Raw genomic sequence first — 9,378 nt, 5'->3', positions numbered from 1 at the left:
GGAACTCCTTTTGTGTTTCATAGTGATAAAGGAACCCATTTTACTTGCCGCATACTTCAACAAGTCTGTGCTGTTTGGCCTGTTTTACAAAACTTTCACTGTACATGCCACCCTCGACCAGGGATTGAACCCACGGGTGGCCTTTGGCAGTGAAAGCATGGAGTCCTAACCACTGGACTGACTGACCGGGAATTCCCTCGATACTCTTGTTTACTTGAACACATTAATGGCATTATTAAGACTCAATTGGCAAAGTTTGTAGAGACCCTCCAAATACCTTGGTCAAAAGCACTGCTGTTGGTCTTTCTAAATCTCAGATCCACCCATTTTTGGAACCCATGAAACTTATCCTTTGAGATAGTAACAGGTCATCCAATGCACTTGTCTCTTGATTCTTTTGACCCACAACTGATAAAAGCAGAGATACTCCAATATTTCAAAGGCATAATTGCTTGTATTAAAAATAGTCATTCTGGACTTCCCTGGTGGCACACTGGTTAAGAATCTGCCTGCCAATGCAGGGGACACGGGTTCGGGCCTTGGTCCGGGAAGATCCCACATGCTGCGGAGCAACTAAGCCCGTGTGCCACAACTGCTGAGCCTGTGCTCTAGAGCCCGTGAGTCACAACTACTGAACCTGAGTGCCATAACCACTGAAGCCCGCACGCCTAGAGCCCGTGCTCCACAACAAGAGAAGACACCACAATGAGAAGCCCGCGCACCATACGAAGAGTAGCCCTTGCTCTCAGCGACTAGAGAAAGCCCATGCAGCAACGAAGACCCAATGCAGCCAAAAAAGAAATAAATAAAGAGAAAGAAAAAAAAAAGAGAAAAGCGTTTAAAGAAATAATAATAATCATGCTTTGGTAGAGCAATCTTTTCACAGTGTGCCCTTGGGAGATGAAGACCTTAGATATGACATCTTGCAACCTGGAGATTTAGTCTTTTGGAAAAGACACCTTCAGAAGAACTCTCTTCAACCTCACTGGAAAGGCCCCTATCAGGTTCTGCTAACCAGCCCTTGGGTTGTCAAACTCCAAGGCATAGACCCTTGGATTCATGTGACACACCTAAAGGAAGCACTGAACCCTGACTGGACCTGCACATTTTCTGGTGCCCTGAAAGTAAAGAGTTCCTAGAACTGAAAGAGACAACATCTGATAAGACAGCTTTCCCAAGATATCCAGACCAGGCCTGTTGGATGTTTGTCACCAAACTGTTGACGACAACATAATGTTTCAGATGATCTCCAATATCTATGATCTTGACGACAGGTGGACTTGAGATTGAAAGTGCCTGAGAGTTCTCCCTCCTTTCCCTCCTTGTTACCCAGATGTGACCTCAACAGGTTTCCAATCTGTGTACATTCCCTCTGAAAAGAGACACTATAACCAGGAAAGGTCCTTCCTGGTGTTGTGGGACAAAAAGCTGCTGAAACTAGAAAACCTGACTCTTGATCAGTGATGCATTCAGAGAAACAACTGGATCAAAAGGAGGATCTGTAAAAAAAAAAAACTTAATAAAGAGAAGCCTCAATTAAATAGAGTTGGAAGACCAGAGGGGAAGCACCATACCCTGGGACCATAGTAGAGTCTAACAGGAAGAAGAAAATTCCTCTTCTTTCCTGGCAAGGACTCAGCCAACGAAAAGCCATATACTCTTTGTTTATTATAGCCTTCCCACCTTCCTTTTCCCCTCTATAAAAGAGTTCTCCTTCTTTTGCTATGTGGGGACTTGCATGTGGCTTGCCATGGTTGCAGACTCTGAATTACAATTCTCTACTGATCCTGAATAAATTCACCTTTGCTGGAGAAATATCTGGCAGTCTATTTGTTTTAGGTCAACACCCTGCTCTCTGAAAGCAGAGCATTCTTATGAAACTTTTCGTAAGCCAAAATGGCGTAAAGCAAAGAAGCAATTACTTCAGAATACATCTTGCTAACGGCTGCACAAAATAAATCCAGAGAAAGCACAGATGCTCCCAGACATAGTTCAAAGCTAAGGGAGCTTGATGTTGAAATGTTGAGTGTAGTTCCCAAGGAAGGAGCTTGGTGGTGCCACTCTCGCTGCTTGCTCACAGCAAACACTGAACACTATTTTCACTTCTTTTTTGTAAAAGCAGAAACCCTCTTTGTATACCTTTCAGTTAGCAAAGACAGGTACTAATGTAGGTCTTTCGTAAAAGTGAGTGGCATAAAGTGAACTTTTGAACAGAAGGAAAGATATACAAAGGTCATTAACTACATGTGGCTATTAATATTAAAATGCATTAAAATTAAATAGAATTTAAAATTCAGTTCTTTAGTTGCACTAACCACATTTCAAAGCCTCCATAGCCACATGGGGTTAGCGTCTGCCACACTGGACAGGACAGATACAGAACATTTCCATCATTGCAGAAAATCCTGTTGTATACCTGCTGTTCTATATCGTTTGTTCAGCTTCCAGTAGCACTTCCTCCTATCTGCTCCCCTGATCCACAGGAGTGAGGCCTTAGCTGATATTAACTCAAATTAAAAAAATGTTTTCCCCTGCTTAAAAGTCTTCCGTGGCTACTCAAGTCTCTTATAATAAAACCAGACTCCTCAGTATGGCCCACAATGCCTGCGGACACAGGTCCCTGACTGCTTTTTTCAACCTCATCCTATCAGCCATTTTGAAAGACACAACCTCACCTCCCTGACCAGTTCTTAGTCTAGGAGAATTGATTCAAGCCGGGCCCATCAGGGTGTTAGTAGGGATGGTGGTCTGTTGGTGACCCTGACTGGCCCTGCTCTCGAACGGATTGGTATTTGTCATAGTTTTCTACAGAGGGCACCTGACCCAATTGGTTAAAACAAGTCCCATTGCTCATTGGTAGGGAAAGAGTCTTCAGTTAGGTCCAATCAGAGGGTCTGGCATACAAGGTCAGTCTGAAGCCACACCTGTTTATTAGTTTCAGCTGGTTGAGATGAACTACAATATTCTTTTAGGCAAGTGTTACTGTAGATGGAAATCTTCCTTTTTAAGAGATATACCCTAAGTATATTTCCTGCCTGTCTCAATACACTATTCGTGATGCTAGTGGGAGAGCAGACCAAAACAAAAATGAGAGGGGAAGACTGTCACAGCCATTCCCCTCCTTCTTTCTTGCTACCTGGATCCCAATTTTGTTCAGCCATTGGGTGGGCAGCAATATGTCCACGGATGTAGGACCCCTACCTCCTGCCCAGCGGGTGCATGAGGATGGGTGTCAGCCACTTGGGGGCAACACTGCTCCTCTTCACCAGTGATTGGTTCAGTTCTGACCCAGGGAAACTCTGCTGGAGCTTCTGTAAAAGACTTTCTTCCACTATTTAAAAGAAAAGTTCCAGGGACTTCCCTGGAGGCCCAGTGGTTAAGACTCTTTGCTTCCACTGTAGGGGGCATGGGTTTGATCTCTGATCAGGGAACTAAGATCCTGCATGCCCTGCTGTGTGACCCAAAAAAAAAAAAGAAAGAAAAAGAAAAATCTCTTCAAGGAGAAAGGATCCTCTTCCCATGGCAGGATTGTACTTCCTGCCCCCCTAGGGTCATGTGACTAGTTCTGGCCAATAAGCTCTGAGTGGAAATGCCATGGTGTTGGTTCACCAACTGGCCCCATAAACAAAGGGCAAAGAGAGGGCAAAGAAAGAAGCAGACCACTCCAGACTCCAGATTGGTAGATGGCAGGTGTAATAAGCAAGGGAACTTACATACGAGGCTTGTCTTGGGCAGCCACAGATGAGTAGATCTCCACACCTGCCAGCCAGTATCTTACAAGTTTATATAGAGGCCTTAACTGGGTTTAGCCATATATACTGTCCAGATGGTCTCAGCAACACCATACTCTCTCAAGGCTACCTCCTTGTAATAGCTCCCACTGTGGGAACAATGGGCAGAGAGTACATTCCAGGGACGGGGGTGGGTGTGGGTGAGGAGCCTCCAAAAGACTGGGTCCAGCTTTCTGACGTCAGCTGGTGGTCATTTCCTCTCCATGACCTCCTCCAACACATGTGCAACTACCAGGCCAGAATTTTAGTGCTGGGACCTTCTAGCACTGGCTTTTTCCCCTTGCCCCAGTAATGAGCAATGTTTCAGCCTGGCCCCAGAATGAGAATGATGTAGAGCAGAGCCCTCAGTCAGCCCTCAGTGGACATGAAGCAAGACATAAACCTATGTGTGTTAAGCTCCTGAGATACTGGGGTTATTACCACAGCATGATAATTTAGCACAGCAGTTCTCAAAGTGAGGTCTGGGGACCTCTGTGGGCTCCCAAACCCTTTCGGAGGGTCTGCAAGATCAAAACTATTTTCATGATAATACTAAAATGTTATTTGCTTTTTCACTCTGGAGTTTTCCAGAGACTACGTAACATGTGATGATGTTATCACTCCGATGGCTAACGAAATGTGTTCTTGTGTTTTAAAAATTTATCAGTTTTAATTTTCAGTATAGTAAATATAGATAGATATAACCTACGTAAAGAAAAGCTTTTGGGGGTTCCTTTCTTCTCCCTTTCTTTGTTTTCATACCTATACACATTTCCCCCAAATATTTGTTTTATGACATGTATTATTACACAAAGTATACATTTAAATGATAGTGCTATGCAGAGCTTTAGCTTTCATTCATAGGGATGTATCCTTGCCCATCTATCTTCAAGAGTACTGATATAATTTTCAGAGGAGGTGGCCAGCAGGCTGTTAAAGCAGTGTGCTGGTTCTCCTCTGCTGTTCCCTTTCGGCTCCTTATGCAGGTTCCAACAGTGCTCCTAGCCAGCTCATCAGACACTTACGGCCATAAGGTCCCTCAGCATGCCAACTGGAGTTCCTGCTGTTGGAATCTATTTTTATATTATCCCATTTATAAAATCACAGGCTCTCCTGTTACAGGAAGTTCCTTGTCATTTCTTTCCCTGTGTTGCTGGGGGGTACTTACATCATTTTTTGTTTGTTTGTTTTTTGGGGTTTTTTTGGCTGCACTGGGTCTTCATTGCTGGCTTCTCTCTAGTTGTGGCACTCGGGTTTAGTTGTCCCATGGCAAGGGGGGTCTTAGTTGCCAGATTCTTAACCACTGAACCACCAGGGAAGTCCCTCATTGTGGGTATTTAAAAAATTTTTTTTAATTAATTAATTATTGGCTGTGTTGGGTCTTCATTGCTGCGCGCGGGCTTTCTCTAGTTGTGGCGAGAGGGGGCTACTCTTCATTGTGGTGTGTGGAGCAGGGGCTCCAGGTGCGTGGGCTTCAGTAGCTGTGGCTGAAAGGCTCCAGAGTGCAGGCTCAGTAGTTGTGGCGCACAGGCTTAGTTGTTCCGCAGCATGTGGGATCTTCCTGGACCAGGGCTCGAACCCGTGTCTCCTGCATCGGCAGGCGGATTCTTAACCACTGTGCCACCAGGGAAGCCCCCTCATTGTGTTTTATTTTACCATTTCTATGTAATGATTCTCCAGTTTTCCACACTTTTCAACATCAGAACATGTTTCAGAACATGTTTTTTTTTTTTGTGGTACGCGGGCCTCTCACTGTTGTGGCCTCTCCCATTGCGGAGCACAGGCTCCGGACGCGCAGGCTCAGCGGCCATGGCTCACGAGCCCAGCTGCTCCGCGGCATGTGCGACCCTCCCGGACCGGGGCACGAACCCGTGTCCCCTGCATCGGCAGGCGGACTCTCAACCACTGCGCCACCAGGGAAGCCCAGAACATGTTTTATCTTTAGGTCTGTGCTCATTTGCACACTGGCTTTTTTTTTCTTTTTGGCCGCACAGCATGGCTTGCGGGATCTTAGCTCCCCAACCAGGGATCAAACCCACGCCCCCTGCAGTGGAAGCAAGAAGTCTTAACCACCGGACCGCCAGGGAGGTTCCCCTCCGGCCTCTTTTTGAAAGATATAGTGTTTCCAGGGAACAGAGATTAAAAATTAAAGGTCTATTCCTTAGAAATTTTAGAGGCTAAAGTAAAAGTCTGAATTATTGAGAACTACTAGTTAAAGTAGGTCCTGCACAACTATTTGCTTTTTGTAAACCAGTTGACCCTTGAACATCACCAGGGTTAGGGGCGCTGACCTTCCACTTGTAATTTATGGTCGGCTCTCTGTACACGTGGTTCCTCTGTATACAAGGTCTCTCCATATCCATGGTTCCAAAGCCTGACGATTCAACCAACCGCAGATCGTGTAGAACTACAGTATGTATTTATTGGAAAAAAGACAAAAACCAAAAAACTGCTTGTAAGTGCACCTGCAGTTCAAACCTGTGTTGTTCAAGGGACAACTGTAATTAAAAACTTAGGCTAAAGCTGGAACAAGGGTATCCTAGATCATCCTAAGGTTTTCCTGATAAATTCCAATTACTCTGTGGTACTTGAGTATATTCAAATGCTTATTACGTTCTTTAGATAACACTGCTGAATACGAGTTGTAGAAATGAATTCAAGATGACACAGGAAAACTCTCACCCAGAGAGTTTATTTGAACCATCATTGCAAATACTACTTGCTGTCTTGCAGCAGTAAAAGGAAGTTCTGAAATAGACAAGCCCTGGTGAATTACAACCTCATAACTCCACTATAATTAGATACATTTTGATATGATTATCAGCAAATTTCCACACAATTTTGGTACTGGTTCAGAGGGTTTTTCCTGTTGTCATAGAAAAAGTAGCAGATAACAATTACGTTGAGCACAGCTACATTATTTTTCCCTGTGGGCAATAATAAACTATGCCTGTATCTCCAATTTTACACTCAATGGTGGTTAGGTTTCCGGATGACGGAAGATGTGTTTCGTCTACTGCAGAGAAGAAATACATCTCCACCTAAAAATTACTAAAGCCAAATTTACCCATAATGTCTTCTTATTTCAGTAAGAACCATCAGGTAAGAAAACCCCTGAGGACTTCCCTTCTGGTGCAGTGGTTAAGAATCCGCCTGCCAATGCAGGGGACATGGGTTCGAGCCCTGGTCTGGGAAGATCCCACATGCCGTGGAGCAACTAAGCCCGTGCACCACAAACACTGAGCCTGTGCTCTAGAGCCTGCGAGCCACAACTACTGAGCCTGCGTGCTGCAACTACTGAAGCCCGTGTGCCTAGAGCCTGGGCTCCTCAACGAGAGAAGCCACCACATTTAGAAGCCCGTGCACCGCAACAAATAGTAGCCCCCACTCGACACAACTAGAGAAAACCCACGCACAGCAACGAAGACCCAACACAGTCAAAAATAAATAAATTAAAATAATAAATAAATAAAAAAAGAAAACCCCTGAAATGAGAAGCAAATCTCTGTTTTACTATGCCATATTTTTCACACTTTTTTTTTTTTTAAGCAACACTTTCCTAAGTTGTTTCATATGAAGCTTTCACTAAAGAAAGGAGTTGCGGGACTTCCCTGGTGGTGCAGTGGTTAAGAATCCGTCTGCCAACGCAGGTGACACGGACTTGAGCCTCAGCCAAAAAAAAAAAAAAAAAAAAAAAAAAAGGGAGTTGCTAAGTTCTCTGGTTTCTAATCAGCTAAGAGGCAGGAGCCTTAGGGCAAAATTCTTAAAAAGAAAAAAAGCCGTCAAAACCTGTTTCGGTTGAAAACAGAATTCATTGCAGTTTGGCTAGGCTCATCTTGTTGACCCACTAGATCTGAAGACATAGCTTGAAAAAATAATAGTGTAAAATATCTCACTGATTCGCTTTACTTCTTAAAATGTGGCCTAGAAAAATTAAAACTACGTAAGTGGATCTTAAGGCTCTAGATAGTTCCTTTGGACATTCATTAGAAACAATTTTTTATACGTGTAGTTTTCATTTTAGGTGCCCCACAAAGAAAGCAAGGAGAACTTTTACTTGTATCTTCCTGTCGAAATATGCAAATGAATTTGAACAAAATATATTTGGAATGTTCAGGTCTTTGCATAAACAACTCAAGCATAAAGTTTTTTCAGATTTTTTGCTTATTTCTCAGGAAGCCCCTGTATTGCTACCTTTTCTCAGCCCTCCTCCTTTTTTCCTTTGTCTGTAGAGCGAGAGACCCTCCCTGACAGGCAATGATGCAGAAATGCCACCAGAGCCTTTCATGTTTCATTTTCATGAACCGGGTACCAGTATTTGGGGCTGGCCAGTTTGTTCCCCTGGGACCTCTAACCCATTTGGAAATGGATGTGCCATTTTGACAGGACAGTTGTGCCCTTTGGTGTCACCATGAACACCAAATTCCTCGCCCCGTGTCCTTTCTGTCTCCTGGCTCTGCTTCCTAGGAGGCTTTCTGCCATTTTGCTCAGACCCAGTGAACTGTGTGGTCCTTTTCTAGCCGGTCCAAGCAGGTTTTCTCTTAGCACAGCCCAGTGAGCTGCCCAGTATTTACTTTCCCAGTTCTGTTTATCATGACAACTTCCCACAAAGACACAGAAACTGAGTTAACCACCAGCCCCCACAGCCAGCGGCACTTCCTGTACTGGGCGCTGCCCAAGGAAATAATAAAGCAATTATTTCTTACTTGAAGCTGTGCATCTTGAAGGACGGGTGAGAGAGAAAAGGACATTTATTCATGCAGTTATGTTCCAGGCCCAGTTACAGGTGATTTGCAGATGGAAATATCGTTTGATATTCACCTTAGACCTACAAGGTCGCTTTCTTTTATTCTTATTTTGACTTATAGGAAGTAGCAGAGTTGTCTTACACCTCAGGGCCTCTGCTTAGGTTGCTATGGGTTTTGTCCCGCAGAAAACTCGTCTCCAAGAGGCAAATTGGGGCTGAGTGAAATTCAGCTCCTGCTCTATTCGCTAAGCCTTGGGCCCTGCTTGGGCCGTATTGGCCTGGAGGAAGGGATGCCTTCCCAAGTCACACAAAGACACACTGCAGGCCAAGTGCCCAGGTCTGGCCCAAAGCCCCACTCCATCCCTGTCAAAGTTCCTGAGAAGAGTGATGTTGCCTGCTCTTCCCCATGAGGCCTGTAGGCAGGGACCCAGCCACAGTGTCTGGAGGACAGGCCCTCGGTCAAGCTGGCTCCTCCTCCTCCCTCAGTTCACGCCATTCTTGGGCTGACAGATGCCTTGTTTGTCTTGTAGACTCCCAGCTGCAAAGTCATCACATCTATTATAGGGAAGGCTGATCCATTCCACTGCTCACTGCAAAACTAATCAAGCTTCTTTGGTCCCACCCTACAACATCCTCTTACCACTTACTGCTATGGCACTCTGTAAGAGTCAATTTCTTTTTGGTCAATATACATTCATGGTAAAAAATTCAAATATAAAGGAGGATACAGGGAAAAGTGAGTTTCCTTCATACACTCAATCCCAAGTTTCTCAGACTCCTTCCCCAGAAATAACCACTGTTACTAGTTTTTTTCTTCTTCTAGAGATATTGTATGCATAAACAAACATATATATATATATA

The sequence above is a fragment of the Neophocaena asiaeorientalis genome, unplaced genomic scaffold, assembly GCF_003031525.2.
Source record: "Neophocaena asiaeorientalis asiaeorientalis breed wild unplaced genomic scaffold, Neophocaena_asiaeorientalis_V1.1 scaffold91, whole genome shotgun sequence".
Taxonomy (NCBI): domain Eukaryota; kingdom Metazoa; phylum Chordata; class Mammalia; order Artiodactyla; family Phocoenidae; genus Neophocaena; species Neophocaena asiaeorientalis.
Note: the sequence above shows the minus strand (reverse complement) of the source record.